General features: G+C 41.7%; 1 protein-coding gene and 1 long non-coding RNA gene across 4 annotated transcripts in view; one reads left to right on the top strand and one right to left on the bottom strand.

Annotated features, from left to right (window-relative positions):
• The window catches only part of znf1035 (zinc finger protein 1035), a 63428-nt gene that overhangs the window by 21260 nt on the left and 26317 nt on the right, over positions 1 to 15851 (top strand). For 2 of the 3 annotated variants that reach the window (XM_054740358.2, XM_054740359.2), the window contains exon 2: positions 15022 to 15070. The exons of the other annotated variant lie outside the window; for it this stretch is intronic. The gene's annotated coding sequence lies outside the window, so the exon portion shown is untranslated. The remainder of the gene's footprint in view (positions 1 to 15021; positions 15071 to 15851) is intronic. 3 annotated transcript variants of the gene reach the window in all.
• On the bottom strand, positions 4681 to 6104 carry LOC139070065 (uncharacterized). Its single transcript, XR_011520717.1, has 2 exons — positions 5659 to 6104; positions 4681 to 4929 (listed from the first exon to the last, which is right to left on the bottom strand). It is a non-coding gene; the product is annotated as an uncharacterized lncRNA (long non-coding RNA).

The raw sequence follows: 15851 nt of genomic DNA, 5'->3' as shown, positions 1-15851 counted from the left end.
GAGTATTAGTTATACAGTGTTTTTAAAAGCCCCTCAGACATTACTGACATGTTCTAATATATCAGATGAAAAACTAAATTATCAGACATGCTGTCTCATCTGCTTCTTTTCTAAACTTGCAAAAAGTAACAAAACCATTTGAAAGCCACTATTTGTGGATTATCTGAAAGTTTCCATGGAGTGTGTGACAACTTATTTTATCATTGATCCTATCGTCTAATCTCACAGCTGAAACAAGCATCCTTAATAATCTGTGCACAGGAAGCTTACCGATGCTGTAGTAAAACAAAAGGTATAATAATTTATTATTAATAAAACCTTGTTGCAGCACTAAAGCATAAAAATGAGATTTTGCATTAAATATGCAAAATATTTACATATGAATTGTTTTAGAGCCCTTTTATTGGCAGAATCTGATATTAATTTAGTTCTTACAAAAAATGGGTCCCAACATGGTTTGTGTGGTGTTGCCATAGTGTGACGTCATAGGCACAGATCCCCTGTCCTCTTGTTTGGAAATGGAAATATGATCATCCTACATTAAACAAACTGTCCACCTGGGCTTTTGCGCTGCACAGAGACGCTTCGCTGCCTATGACTCTGAACGTCAGTTGAGAGTCAGTCTCATGCAGACTGACCAATGAAGAGAGGGCCTCAAGTTAAGACCCTCTCCTCATTGGTCAGTCCACACGAGGTGGGTCAAAGGTTACTCTGGGCGGGTTACATGTTGTCAGGCATTCAAGTATTGAGTATATTTACTGCATATTACAGTAATATATTCTGTATGTGACCACATTATGGTGATCCTTGGGTCGTGATGATGGAGCCCTTGAATATTGTTGCCCAGGGTACAACAAAGTGTTAATCTGGCCCTGGTTCCGCCGTCACATTCCCGCAGAAACTGGTTGATCACACCGGGGCCAGACTACTAGCATGTGGTTTTACAACCACAATGTTCTCGGAAGCAAAAACGCTTTTAAAAGGGAAGGAGGAGTCCTAACTGTTGCTGCAGGCGTGTTGTGTGAGAGTGCAGTTATATACTGGTTAATATATTTTTGGGTTCAGTTGCTTTCATGTGGCCTAATGTGAGTCTGTTTGGGATCATTGGAATGATCAGCAGCATTTCTTGATGTGACTTTATGGCAGTTGCCCAGGGCATCATCGCAAGGAGGATGGCATTCATTTACTTTTGTTTTATTTGGTATTTTTTCAGTCATTTTTGGAAATAGTGATCAATTTTGATTAATTCACGGCCTATGTTTAATTACATTTAAAATAAATGTCAACAGATGAGATCAAACAAAACAGATGAGAATTGCCCTTAAGCTGTTTAACTTGGACCAAGCATTTTAGGTCACAGATAGATGTAGCTTAGGGTCTCTGTCTATACACCTTATAAGACAATTTAGGTGATGGCATGTTGTTTTTCTGCTATTGAACTGTTTTCTAATAATGTTGTGTTAAATAAAGTGAAGGAAGGAGAGAAATAACGTTTCCCTAGCAGTTTTAAAAAAATTTCCCCATGTAATCCGATTAATCGATTAATCGTGTCGAGACCCCATCCGATTAATCGATTATCCAAATAATCGTTTGTTGCAGCCCTACTCGGTGGCATCACTCACTTCATAAGCAAAGAATGTGCTGGGAGATGGAAGAGTGGAGGCAACAAGAGAGAAGTGGTTGGGTGCCAGATTGCGGAGGTTGCAGCGGAATGAGACCATTGGGGAGGAAGCAGTAGACCTCCCTTGTAGAGTCGTGCTGAAATGGATGAAGTAATGATCGGAAAGATGCAGCTGTGTCTATGGCACAGTTTCTGGTGAAAATGAGGTCAAGTGCTTTTCCAGCTTTGAGTTGGAGGACTTTGTACTAGTTTTCGATCAAATGATGACATTAGTGACCTGAAGCCTGATGAGCTGGGATTGTCCAGGCGAATATTCATGTCTCCAAGGACCATTGTGGGACAGTCTTGCTCAGGAATGGAGGAGAAAAGGGTGTCGAGTTCATCAAGAATGTCTACAAGTTGACCTGGTTGGCGATATATGACAACCAAAAAGAATTTTTTCGGTACAGTTACCTGGATGGCATGGTATTCAAAGGAGTTGTATTTAATGATGTGTAGCAACTGACTGTATATCCATTTGTTGGAAATTAACATGCCCGCTCCACCACTTCGGCCACATGCACGAGAAGTGTGGGAGAAAGTGTGGTTAATTGAGAGAGCAGATGGGGTAGCATTGTCACATCGTTTGATCCAGGTCTCAGTTAGAGCCAGTGCATCGAGTAAATAATAGCGACACCACGGATTTCTCCACACTCTTTCCCCCTGTGTGGAACGAACGCAGCCATGCTACGGGCGGCCAGGCAGAGTGGAGCCAATGCTAGAGTTTATGTGGCAATTGAGTCTGAGTAGGCCCTGTTTTGTTTCTCTTTTTTGAGGTGTTCCACCAAAGCTGCACCTGTCGTGGCGGCAACACCCGAGCCCACTGGTGGACACCGGTGGTTAGGGATGCAGTTGAGCTGAAGGAAGAGTCCTGTTGGGTCTTTTTGGCTTGTGGGGCTCCAGAGGCAGCTGATATTTACCGGCAGTCCATGCGGAATGAGGCTCGGGTAGTTGCGGACGCAAAAACCTGGGCATGAGAGGAGTTCAGTGAGACCATGGAACAAGACTTCTGCAGGAAATTCTGGTCTACCATCTGGCACCTTAGGAGGGGTAAGAAGTGTGTTACCAAAGCTGTGTGTAGTTGGGATGGTGTGCTACTAACTTAACTCGGGACGCTGTGGGTTTGAGTACTTCAAAGACACTCCTCAATCCTTAGGGCATGTCTTCCAGTGAGGAAGGAGAGTCTGGGGACTTCGGATTGTACTCTCCAATCTCTGGGACTGGGGCCACTGAGGTTGTCAGAATGCTCCTCCTGCCATGATTCCAGGGTCACAAGCTTTGGGTAGTGACCGAAAGAATGAGATTGCAGATACAAGTGGAAGAAATTAGTTTTCTCCAAAGACCTATTGGAAGACCCAGAAAATAATCAGTTTTCCAGAGTTTTCCATGCAAGCTGAACATGAAAATAGTCTCTTACACCTATCTCCTGCTTTGACTTCTGATAAATTTATTTTGTTTAATTTAAAGGAGACAATGCAGGCTTCTCCATGTGTGTTTTTCCCCACCCATGTGCTCAGAAATGCGCTCATAACATACCTGATATCTTCACACAAATTTTTCGCGATGGTTTTGGAGACCGCCCATATGCTCAGTCATGCCCAAATTCCTAAGAATGTGTGGAAGAATCCATGTAATAAACCTGGCTAGGGTGGGCTGGTGCTGACTGTGTGGAGTGGAGCCATCCCTAGTTTGGAAGGGGCTTTATGGCTCATTTATAGGCCTTTTCCATCGCTCAAACTGGCATGGAATGGGAAGGATCTAGTCGCTAATTTTTCTGTTCCGATTGTAAAACTGGTCCAGACAACCTACCCAGATTGTACTAGTCATGGGTAGGGTAGGGCATCGTTTGATTTTGAACGATTCCAATTCCTCGTTTCGATTCTGGTTCCTATCTATTCCCGATTCCAATTCTTTCTAGACATTCCATGTTTTAAATGAGCTAGCTAACCACAGGTCCTACTTGATGAAATAATCTTAACTTCAACATGAATTTTCATTTTATGAAAAACATCACGTTTATTTAGACAAAAACATGTTTTGAAGAAAAAAAGAAAAAGACTTGCAGCACAACCGGTATGTTTGTTTCTGACCACAACTCAAGTCTGGAAGAAGCCTCTGGGATGAGAGGCTAAATGTCTCCAACATATCCAGTAAAGTCCAGCTGTTTTCCTACCTGCAGCAGCCATTCAGTCAGAACAGAAAGTGAAACTTAAATGTAACTGCTGTCAGTAACAGTTTAACAGATTTTAAACATTACAACACTCAACAGAAATAGATCAAATGGAAATAAAAGATGTTATTTATTTTTATAATTATTTATTGTGGCAGAAGCTGGTGTGGTCCACCACAGAGAAGATTCTCTAGCATGACTTTAATTATTCTACAGGTTATTGTTCAGCCTTCTGATGCTCTCTCTCTCTCACACACACACACACGAGTGTTGGTGAGCGGCTGCTTCTGACTGCTGACGCTCTGTGTGTGTTTTTATTTCTGCAGTGATACAATCTCACCTCACACCGTCCAGAGTTTGTTCTTTAAAGCTTTTATTAAATTCACCGTGTTGACGTATTTAACAAGTTTCCTCTACGCTGCAGGAGTTAACGTTTACATTATGGAGTAAAAGTTTGGCAGGTGCGTTCGTTTATATCTGGGTGAAGGGAGGGGGGACTCTGTGCTGCACACAGACAGCTGGTGTGATCAGCTCTGAAAAGCGTTGATCACATTTTGCAGATCACGTTTATTTTTCACGGAGATCGGCAGCGAATTCCTCTTCCATAGGCATTCTAGGAATCGAAATAAAAAACTTTGAAAGATTCCGGGAAAAACTAACAGTTGGAACTGGTTCCAATCGATGCTCGATGCCGAACCCTAGTAGGGCTGCAACTAACGATTATTTTCATAATCGATTAATCTGTCGATTATTTTTTCGATTAATCGATTAATCGGTTTGTTATTGTTTAGCTATTTAACCTATACAAGTGATGGATGCATTTCAGTTAAGAAAAAAAAATATAAGAGAATTGTGCAGTTGACTGCAATCTATTTTATTGCACATGAACACAGTCAGCAGTATAAAATGAGCTAAACAGTGCAAAATATCAGTCCAGAATAATTTTTTAGCATTAGCTGGAAGCCTGCTCCTTCCACCATGGATAGTGGCCTCATGTCTTTTACCAGCATGTTTAGAATAGAGTTTGTAAGTGGTATGAATTGCTGGGGGGTGAGTGTCTCTTTCCCCATGTAGTTGTCCATCGTTGCTTGTTTTTTTTCTGCATAAGAAACACAAATAGACTGAAATAAGTACACATATAAAATAAAGCAGCACACACACTACAACACTAAATCAATATTATATTATTTGAATTAATTAACAATATACAGTGATCATTTATTTTGAGGGTTACGTTCTACAAAATAGCCCGCAACAGGAGATATTCAGAAAAAAAGTCTAATTTTTTTACTATTAAAAAGCTCTAAGTAAGAAGCTCATGAGGTTTTTACTTTGAGTCGGGAGTGTTTAAATTAGCTAGAAAAATGTGAAAAATGATTATTTTGTGTAATACTGTTTAAGAAACATGATAAAAATGTGTTGTGAGGCGTTTTACAGCGTTAGATAGTAAAACAGCCTTTTAATAGTAAAAAAATGACTTTTTCTGAATTTCTCCTGTATTTAAAAATTGAAAGCGTACAACTATGCCGCGTTATATTCACCTGGACACAGCTCGTCTGTATATTTTTCACCGCGGAGTTGTCCTTTTTTGAATGAGGAACATAGTTATGGGTTTGTGCCGTTTTTCTCTTAACTAGAACATTCTTATAAACAGACGTGCTAAATTTGGCAAGCGCATGATTCACAACACGGAGGAGATTCACGATTGCATCTAGTCAATCAGAAGTAGAACACCGTAGACTGACGCGGCAAAAAAACATGTTTAACATCCACTATAACGAACTCAGCTAAAACACTAAGTCCAGCTTGTTTATTTTCTGTTACTTACCGGGCTGGCTCTTCCAAATGACGGCTCACTTGACCGCGGTGCTCTTCCTCAGCCCCCACGTTTTCGTCTCAAATGTTCACTTAGGGACGTCGTGCTTCCGTGCCATGCTAGATGGTTTTTGCATATTTTGCCTTTTCAAGGCATCTAGAATGAAGTGCTCCCATACTCGTGAGGTTTTTGTCCGGGGTTTCTCTAAAGTTTTGTCGCGTCTATTTTCTTCCGTATTTCCTCTTGTTCCGCCATCTCTCACAGCAAGATGAGCGTCAGTAACGTGATACGTCATGAAAACCGAGGGCACTCATTGGCTCATTTCTTCTTCTACGGCTCCACTGGTAGATCAGTGGCTCATTACTGCCACACACTGGCGGCAAATTTAACAGCTTGTAACCGATGTCAGATTGTGGTAAAAATAGACTTTATGCGGTAAAATATGATTATTAAACAAATAATCGATGACTAAAAAAGTTGTTAACTATTTTAATAATCGATTATAATCGATTAAATCGATTAGTTGTTTCAGCTCTAAACCCTAGTCATGGGACTTTTTTGTTTGCCTTCTGTTGTAGGTCCAGAAATGTTTGGAGTGGTATGGGTTAGGGTGGAGCAACAACATAGTCCACTGATTGGTTGACAGAAATACGTCACTACTTGCAACAAGCAAAACAAACAGAGTACCATTGTTTGTATTTTTGTTAGCTGTACTTGAATGTGGAAAAAAATGCCAGCAAGTTTTGGTCACCTTCATAGTTCCGTACAATCACATTCAGAGTTCCATACAATTCTCACCGTCATAATGGGAGTCCACAGAAGGTGCTAGACAAATTGGTAAGAATGTTTTTTTTTTCCTCAACGGATGGTAGCCAAAGGATCAGAGCGGATGTCGGCACAGTGTTTTTAATTTATTTTGGATGGGAGATGTACAGCTGCTTTGACGCGTTGGATGCCATTTATAGCTGAGGCAGGCTTCTGGACTTGGCGACTGCACTCTGAAGTTGCATGTGGAGGCTGTGGTCAACAATTTGTTTTTGTCTTTAAATCTGAAGACCATTTCAGGGTTTCCTCTAGGATTTTTTGAAACTATGGTGGTGGGCTGTCGGGGTGGGGTGTTTGAGAGGGGATGGGGGGGAAGAGACGGTCATTCTGAGACATAAGATTGTATGGTTTTGGGTGTTTTTGGTATATGTGGTACTTTGGGTGCTGACTTTTCGCCATTGGGACGGGGGTCGGTTTACAAGGGCTCGCATCATCTTATCTATCAGCAGTAAAGAGTAACCCCCAAATTCCACTACCTCCGCTCCGCTGCGCTCCGCTCCGACACGAACGCCGGAGCAAAATCGGTCCCGTTCTAGTCAATCAGAGCAATTCCACTACTGCGGCCGTGCTCCGGCAGTGCGGCGCCGTGCGGCGCCCTCTGTTCCGGCGTCCGGCAAAAATAGAATCGATCCTATTTTTGCCGGACGCCGGAGCACCTCCGCAGTAAATGGACAGAAATCACAACGGCCCAACAGGAAAAGGAGCAAGCACATCTTCCGTTTTTCACAATAAATCGCTAAACAAAAGGCGTTTTTTGTTTCATATGCACAGGTTTAACAACTTTTAACAACTATCAATGGCGGCTGAAGTTTAAATGCACAAAAATAAGCCATAAATACAGTTGCCACTATCAAAGTAGTCACACTTTGTTGATCCAAACACTGCTGATCTCTCAACACAAATGATGGGCAGATTAAACAGTTCATGTCGATGCTTCTCCCGCACAACGGGTGTTTGGATCTAACTTCCGCGTTTATTGCTCGGACTGTATCGCAAGATCTCGAAAATCCCGCGCATGCTTGTTTGCCCCCCTCAGGTCTCCGCACCGGAGCGGAGCCGTTGTAGAGCGGGTACCAGTAAAAATTGAGTTCGGAAGCGAGCGGCTGCGGAAGGCGGGGGCGGACCGGAGCGGAGCGGAGGTAGTGGAATTTGGGGGTTACAGCTACATGTCACAAATGTCTCCCAGTAACTTTTAGTTATAATCAATGTAAACTTATTTAAGCTCATCTAGGGTCTGTCTAGCCTAGTGAACTAGACTAAATTCTTGCTTTGCAAAGTTTGGTCTAGGAGTGCTCCACTGGAACCTCTGCAGCCCCTAACAGCATTCTGGCTGGCCAATCACCGCTCTCTAGAGGGGTTTCAAACACATAAAGAGCTGTGATTGGTCCATAATGGTGGGCCAGTCATAGTGCTCTATCTGCTTAGTGAACAAATCAGAGCTTTATCCGCTTTGTGGGTCAATCAGGGTACTCTATATGCCTGGTGGGTGGGATGATGCAATGGAGTGAAACAAGATGGCGACAGTTCGTTTGAAACGGCCTTTACATCAATTTTGGACTATTAAAACTTGGGCTTCATTAGAATCAGGAGCAGATAGATGTATTTAAGTGCCTTTTTTTTACAGCTGAAACAACTAATCGATTAAATCGATTATAATCGATTATTAAAATAGTTAACAACTTTTTTAGTCATCGATTAGTTGTTTAATAATCACAGTTTACCGCATAGTCTATTTTTACCACAATCTGACATCGGTTACAATCTGTTCAATTTGCCGCCAGTTTGTGGCAGTAATGTGCCACTGATCTACCAGTGGAGCCGTAGAAGAAGAAACGAGCCAATAAGTACCCTCGGTTTTCATGACGTATCACGTTACTGACGCTCATCTTGCTGTGAGAGCTGGCGGAACAAGAAGAAATACGGGAGAAAAATAGAAGCGACAACACTTAAGAGAAACCCCGGACAAAAACCTCACGAGTATGGGAGCACTTCACTCTAGATGTCATGAAAAGACGGGTGACCTGCAAAATATGCAAAAACCATTTAGCATGACACGGAAGCACGACGTCCCTAAGTGAACATTTGAGACGAAAACATGTGGGGGCTGATGCAGCAGAGGAAGAGCCAGCTCGGTAAGTAACAGAAAATAAGCTAAATTTAGTGGTCCATCACTACACGCAGATCAAATTTGGGACTTAGTGTTTTAGCTGAGTTCGTTATAGTGGATGTTAAACATGTTTTTTTTTTTTTTTTGCCGCATCAGTTTACGGTGTTCTACTTCTGATTGACTAAATGCAATCATGAATCTCCTCGTGTTGTGAATCATGCACTTGCCAAATTTAGCACGTCTGTTTATAAGAATGTTCTCGTTAAGAAAAAAAACGGCACAAACCCTTAACTATGTTCCTCATTCAAAAAAGGACAACTCCGCGGAGAAAAATATACAGACGAGCTGTGTCCAGGTGAATATAACGCGGCTTAGTTGTACGCTTTCAATTTTTAAATACAGGAGAAATTCAGAAAAAGTCATTTTTGTACTATTAAAATGCTGTTTTACTAACACTGTAAAACGCCTCACAACGCATTTTTATCAAAATAAATGATCACTGTATATTGTTGATTAATTCAAATAATATAATATTGATTTAGTGTTGTAGTGTGTGTGCTGCTTTATTTTATATGTGTACTTATGTCAGTCAATTTGTGTTTCTTATGCAGAAAAAAACAAGCAACGATGGACAACTACATGGGGAACAAGACACTCACCCCCCAGCAATGCATACCACTTACAAACTCTATTCTAGATTCTACATAATTTTTTATGGAAATTACTTCTTATATTTTGATGCCAAAAAATTATTCTGGACTGATATTTTGCACTGTTTAGCTCATTTTACACCGCTGACTGTGTTCATGTGCAATAAAATCGATTGCAGTCAACTGCACAATTCTCCTATGTTTTTCTGTTTCTTACTGAAATGTATTCATCACTTGTATAGGTTAAATAGCTAAACAATAACAAACCGATTAATCGATTAATCGAAAAATAATCGACAGATTAATCGATTATGAAAATAATCGTTAGTTGCAGCCCTACTTTTTTTTTTTTTTTTTTTTTAGAAAAAATGTGTTTTTCTCCTTCAACTGCGGACTGCCTCATTTACGATGGCTGTTGCGGTGAGTATGTCACATTGATTGTCCAGTAGCATGCAGAGATCATTTGAAAGACAACGGTAGAACCCGCCCCACAACCGAGAGCCGTCATTGAAGCATTGCCAGACTAAATAATACATTTATTTAGTCTGGCTTGCCAGGGTTGGGTCTGTCAGTTATTAATATTAACATTACCAGTTATTGTAGTTTGCTAAGCAAAAGTAATCTATCATGTTAAGCTAACTTCATGATGTAATTGCATCCACTAAACAGAGGTTTATGTTCATGTGGGTATCAGCATTAAGTTATTGAAGTTATAAAAGCAAACATGGCTGGAATCAGTTTTACCTGTAATCTTATTATTCTTTAAGTGTATGTGCTGCTGTAATGAGTGAATGTTCCCACTATGGGATTAATACATCTGTTCTATTCAATACATTTTTATCAGCCAATAGGAAAAAATACTTTTGAGGAATTTTGACCTTTTCAGGCTTTTGCACAAATAACCTGGTTACGGAGGAGGGGTTTGTCTAACAAACAGAAAAAACACACTGGTTACACGCGATTCCTCTTCCGGTCGGCATACTAGGAATCAAAATAAAAAACTTTAACTGAGTCCGGGAGAAACAAACAGTTGGTCCCCGTTCCAATCGATGCTCGGTGCTCGATGCTCAACCCTACGATTGTACCAGATCCGGCGATTGAAATCCCCTATTAGAGTACCAATGCTTTTTGGAGGCCATAGGATGAGTGGTAGGTGTTGCCCCCACCAGGTACTCCATACTAGGGGTGTAACAGTATGCTAAACTCTTATTCGGTTCGGTTCAGTGTTTTGAAGGGCTTGGTTTGATTAATTTTTAGTATATTATTATTATATTTATTTATTTAATGTCTGAAGTGGTTCCTATAGTGAGCAGAACCAGGTGTCATCACAGGCTGCTAATCTAGCATGATGTATTTAATTATTTCACAGTTTCTTTGCACCACAGATACGTAGATGCCCTGTGGACTGGCGCTGTCTATTGGAGATGAGGACGTAGTGGCAGACCGCCATTTTACATAGATTAGCCATGTCCTGGAGGGATGCGATTGGGAAGAATGGCCTGCCCAGCAGCTGCCCAATGGGTGTTTTGTTGAACACAGTGTGCATCTCTGCAAGTCACAGTTTGGCCAAATTAAACACAAAGTTCAAATGTGCGGATGCCCATCGGTGCATGTTGTACAAAGTCATCCCATGGATTGAAGGTTCAAAAATTGGCAGACTTGTACTCGTATTATCCAACCTGTAGCCATCTGTGTTGGGCACTTATCTATTCACATTCACATCCTGGTGGTGATGAGCTACAATGTAGTCAGTGCTCTCCCAGGGGCTTGTCAACGGAGGCAAGGCTGTCATACATTACATCATGATGGTGGACTCATGTCGCTTCCTAGGTACCACCATCACCCAGGACCTCAAGTAGGAGCCCACCGTCACCTGCGTCATAAAAAAAGGCCCAGCAGAGGATGTACTTCCTGAGGCAGTTGAAGAAATTCTACCTATCAGTACAGTCCATGAGTTACTTTAACACAGCAATCATCAAGTTCATCCTCATCTCTTCATTCACCGTGTGGTATGCTGGAGCCAGCATCAGGGACATGAAAAGACTGCGGCGTGTCATGCACCCTGCTGAGAATGTTATTGGCTGCAAACTCCCCTCTATATAGGACCTGTACACCTCCAAGACAGGTGTGCAGGTTGGATCTCAGCTCACCCGTCTTACCCTGGACACAGTCTCTTTGACTCACTCCTATCTGGCAGGAGACTGAAATCCATTCAAACCACAACCTCTTGCCACAAAAAGTTTCTTCCCCTTCATCCATTTAAAATGCTTGTGCATCGCCGATGTGCCACCTTGAAACGAGACTTTCACCTTACAGTTTGAACTCTACTTTCTTCTCAATTGTTTAATAAAATGCTCCCAAACCTTTGAGCTCCATTGCCGACTCGCCATGATGAGTTATTTTTCCGGTGAGTCTGATCGAAATGCTGAGCTGGAGTGGCAATAGCACACATGTTCCTCGACTTACAGTTGTGGTCAGAAGTTTACATACACTTGTAAAAAATATAATATAATGGCTCTACTGAGTGTCCCATTATTTCTAAAACTCAGATTTTTCTCTGATAGAGTGATTGGAACAGATACTTCTTTGTCACAAAAAACATTCATGAAGTTCGGTTCTTTAATGTCTTTATTATGGGTTAACAGAGAAAAGTGATCACATTTGCTGGGTCACAAATATACATACAGCAGTGCTAATATTTGGTTACATGTCCCTTAGCCATTTTCACTTATATTAGGCGCTTTTGGTAGCCATCCACAAGCTTCTGGTTGAATCTTTGACCACTCCTCTTGACAGAATTGGTAAGTTCAGTTAAATTTGATGGCTTTCTGACATGGACTTGTTTCTTCAGCACTGTCCACATGTTTTCAATGGGGTTTAAGTCAGGACTTTGGGAAGTCCATTCTAAAACCCTTATTCTAGCCTGATTTAGCCATTCCTTTACCACTTTTGATGTGTGTTTGGGGTCATTGTCCTGCTGGAACACCCAACTGCGCCCAAGACCCAACCTTCGTGCTGATGATTTTAGGTTATGTTGAAGAATGTGAAGGTAATCCTCCATTATCCCATTTACTCTCTGTAAAGCACCAGTTCCATTGGCAGCAAAACAGCCCCACAGCATAATATTCCCACCACCATGCTTGACTGTAGGCATGGTGTTCTTGGGGTTAAAGGCCTCACCTTTTCTCCTCCAAACATATTGCTGGGCATTGTGGCCAAAAAGCTCGATTTTCGTTTTGTCTGACCACAGAACTTTCCTCCAGAAGGTCTTATCTTTGTCCATGTGATCAGCAGCAAACTTCAGTCGAGCCTTAAGGTGCCGCTTTTAGAGCAAGGGCTTCCTTCTTGCACGGCAGCCTCTCAGTCCATGGAGATGCAAAACACGTTTGACTGTGGACAATGACACCTGTGTTCCAGCAGCTTCTAATTCTTGGCAGATCTGCTTTTTGGTGATTCTTGGTTCACTCTTTACCCTCCTGACCAATTTTCTCTCAGCAGCAGGTGATAGCTTGCGTTTTTCTTCCTGATCTTGGCAGTGATGAAACAGTGCCATGCACCTTATACTTACAAACAATTGTTTGCACTGTTGCTCTTGGGACCTGCAGCTGCTTTGAAATGGCCCCAAGTGACTTTCCTGACTTGTTCAAGTCAATAATTCGCTTTTTCAGATCCATGCTGAGCTCCTTTGACTTTCCCATTGTAGCGTTTGTGGGCGTTTGTATCCAATGAGCCCTATTTACCTGGCCTAAGAGAAGTCACCCGCTGTAGTCACTCATAACTCACAAGAAGTTAAGAGGCCATGCTATGAAGCTCAGTTCACTGACACGTTTCTAAGTCACCAAAATTGCTAGTTCATGTTGCTGTATGTATATTTGTGACCCAGCAAATGTGATCACTTTTCTCTGTTAACCCATAATAAAGACATTAAAGAACCACACTTCATGAATGTTTTTTGTGACAAAGAAGTATCTGTTCCAATCACTCTATCAGAGAAAAATCAGTTTTAGAAATAACGGGACACTCAGTAGAGCCATTATATTTTTTACAAGTGTATGTAAACTTCTGACCACAACTGTATGTAAGCAGCAGCTGACACGGATGGCGACTAATGCCAACCCAACCCATTCTCCCTCAACCCAAATCCTCGGATCACGCATTTTAGCTAAAACGCTAACGTTAACTTGCCTTGCGTTGACTGTAGAGTTGTGGGTGATGGTCATCAGATGTGTCATGAGATTTGAAGCGTTGCTGCCTTTCACAGACACTTTTTCTGCACGTGCTGCAATCAGGATAGCCGTCTTCTATCAACTGTCCCTCGGCATTCTTCAAATATCCAAAAAATGCCCGTACTTCCGATGTTGTCTTCTTTGAGGGATAATAAATGTCCTGCGCGCTGCCATCTCCTCCTTTGGCCATTATTTCAGCTTTAGCTTCAAGAAAGTTTTGGCTGTTAACAAAGTGCGCATGGGCCGCCGGCAACTTCAGCAGATGATACGGTGGCTGGTAAGGGTCACCGCGCCTACACCACAGCCATGGTAATCCACTGAGATAATATACTTTTTAAAAAACAGGACGGTTATTAACATTTTTTCCGGGGTTTACCACTACACAGGTTACTGTGACAACCCTAGCCCTGACACACTTTCAGATATTCTCATAGTGCAGCTGTGTTCTCCAGAGATATAGGACTATGACCCAAATGAGGCTGTAATGCTTTGGCACAAAGACTGTGTCAGAAGCAAGAGGTCAGACTTCATGGACAGAGAAAACAAGGAGTCTGACTAGATTTCAATGAAAGAGTTCATAAAAACATCTCTAAAAATAAATAAATAAATAAATAGTAAAAATGACAAAAGAGTTGTTTTTCTCATTAATTGATGTTTTAATTATTTTGTCACTCTGTTTGGAATCAACATAATATAAAATAACATGCTTTAGGTAGATCTAAATCATTTAGAATTTTGGCCGATAAAAAATATTCTTGGCTGGTAGATTTTCATGATATTCCAGCCAACTTGGCCCGTGAGTAAAAATTTTTATTTGGACCCTGGGTGTGCACATAACAAACTTGTCCATTGCCATATTGTAATGACTAATTAAATGATCTGATTATTTTTCTGTTGCACGATTAATAAAACCATAAAATCTCAAATACCCCAGAAAGTTTTAATAAATTGGCACTGTAAACGACTAAACCAGACGTCCATTTAAAATGGAAGCAGTATTATTGTGTTATGACAGGTTTTGTTCTGGTGACATGTAGAGCTTGGGAGTGCAGCCTGCTGAGCCTGACAGGTGGTTGGAGACGGAGTTTAATTCTCATGCTGCTTTCTTTTGATCACTGACGTGCATTTGGCACGTGGTGTTACGACCCTTCCTGGGGATTTTGGCTCGTGTAAAAAAAAGAAGGAACAGTAACACAAGATTTAAAAGTGAAAATGATTATCAGCTTTGTTTACAAAAAATCTTTGACCCCGGACGCTGTTGTCCATTGTCGGGTGACAAAGGCAGGCCAAATGGTAGGGGAATCGGGTAGCGGACATATTTCCGGGTCTTTGGTATTTGGTGGGGATGTTGGTGAAGAGGGCAAATTAGAGGAAAAACAGGCAGAATCCTCCCTGCTCTATTTACAGACCCCTGGGAATGTAACAGTGGGGTGTGGTACATCAACTACTGGATTTGACCATTTTTTTAGAATTAGGTCATATACGTACTCACGGAGAAGTATAAATCAGGCTTTTGAAATTGCAATAGTTGTCTCCTTATAATAAAAATGTCTTTCCTCCCTTACAGATTACCTGGATCATCAAGACTTAGATGCCAGGAGACGTTTTACTATAAGGTACAGAATGTTCTTAAAGTTTTTTCTTCATGCATCAATTCTGTCTAAATGAAATGTCATTAGTCAACTGAGCGAGTGTAGATGTTGTCGCTTCCAACCACCTATCCATTTGCCTGCACTTATCTGGGGTTGGTACGGGTCGCAGGGCCATCCGCATAAGCAGAGAAGTGCAGACTTCCTTCTTCCCAGCCACTTGGGCCAGCTCCTTCAGAGGAATACCAAGGCATTCCCAGCCTAGCCAAGACACATATACCCTCCAGAATGTCCTGGGTCTTCCTTTAGGTCTCCTCCCGATCTGACATACCCAGAAGACCTCAGTAGGAGGCATTCAGGATGCATCCTGACCAGATGACTGAGCCACCTCAACTGGCTCCTTGCAGTGTGGAGGAGCAGCAGATCTAGTCCGAGACTTTATATTGTAATGTTCTCGTTTTCTTAATGAGAGCACAGTTAGCAAATTTTCCGCTGCTTTTGATCCACCCTGTTCTTCTGGTAACGACCCAGATTCCTTAACTTCTCAGTTTAATGAGCACTGCCTCTCCATTCTGGACAACATCTGTCCTGTCAGAACCAGATCAGTTCCTGCAGTGAACCCTACTCCCTGGTTTAATGACAGCCTTTTAAGCCTGAGGCGCCATTGCAGAAAGTTTGAGTGTTTGTGGAAGAAAACCCATCTCCACATCCATCTGCTGCACCTAAAGGATCTTTTGACATCCTTTAACTCTGCAGTCAGAGACGCGAGGGTTTCCTATTTTTCCAACCTGATGTCCGAGAGCAAAGG

Source organism: Nothobranchius furzeri, chromosome 5 (assembly GCF_043380555.1).
Source record: "Nothobranchius furzeri strain GRZ-AD chromosome 5, NfurGRZ-RIMD1, whole genome shotgun sequence".
NCBI classification, from domain to species: Eukaryota; Metazoa; Chordata; class Actinopteri; order Cyprinodontiformes; family Nothobranchiidae; genus Nothobranchius; species Nothobranchius furzeri.
This window is presented reverse-complemented; position numbering and strand designations above follow the sequence as displayed.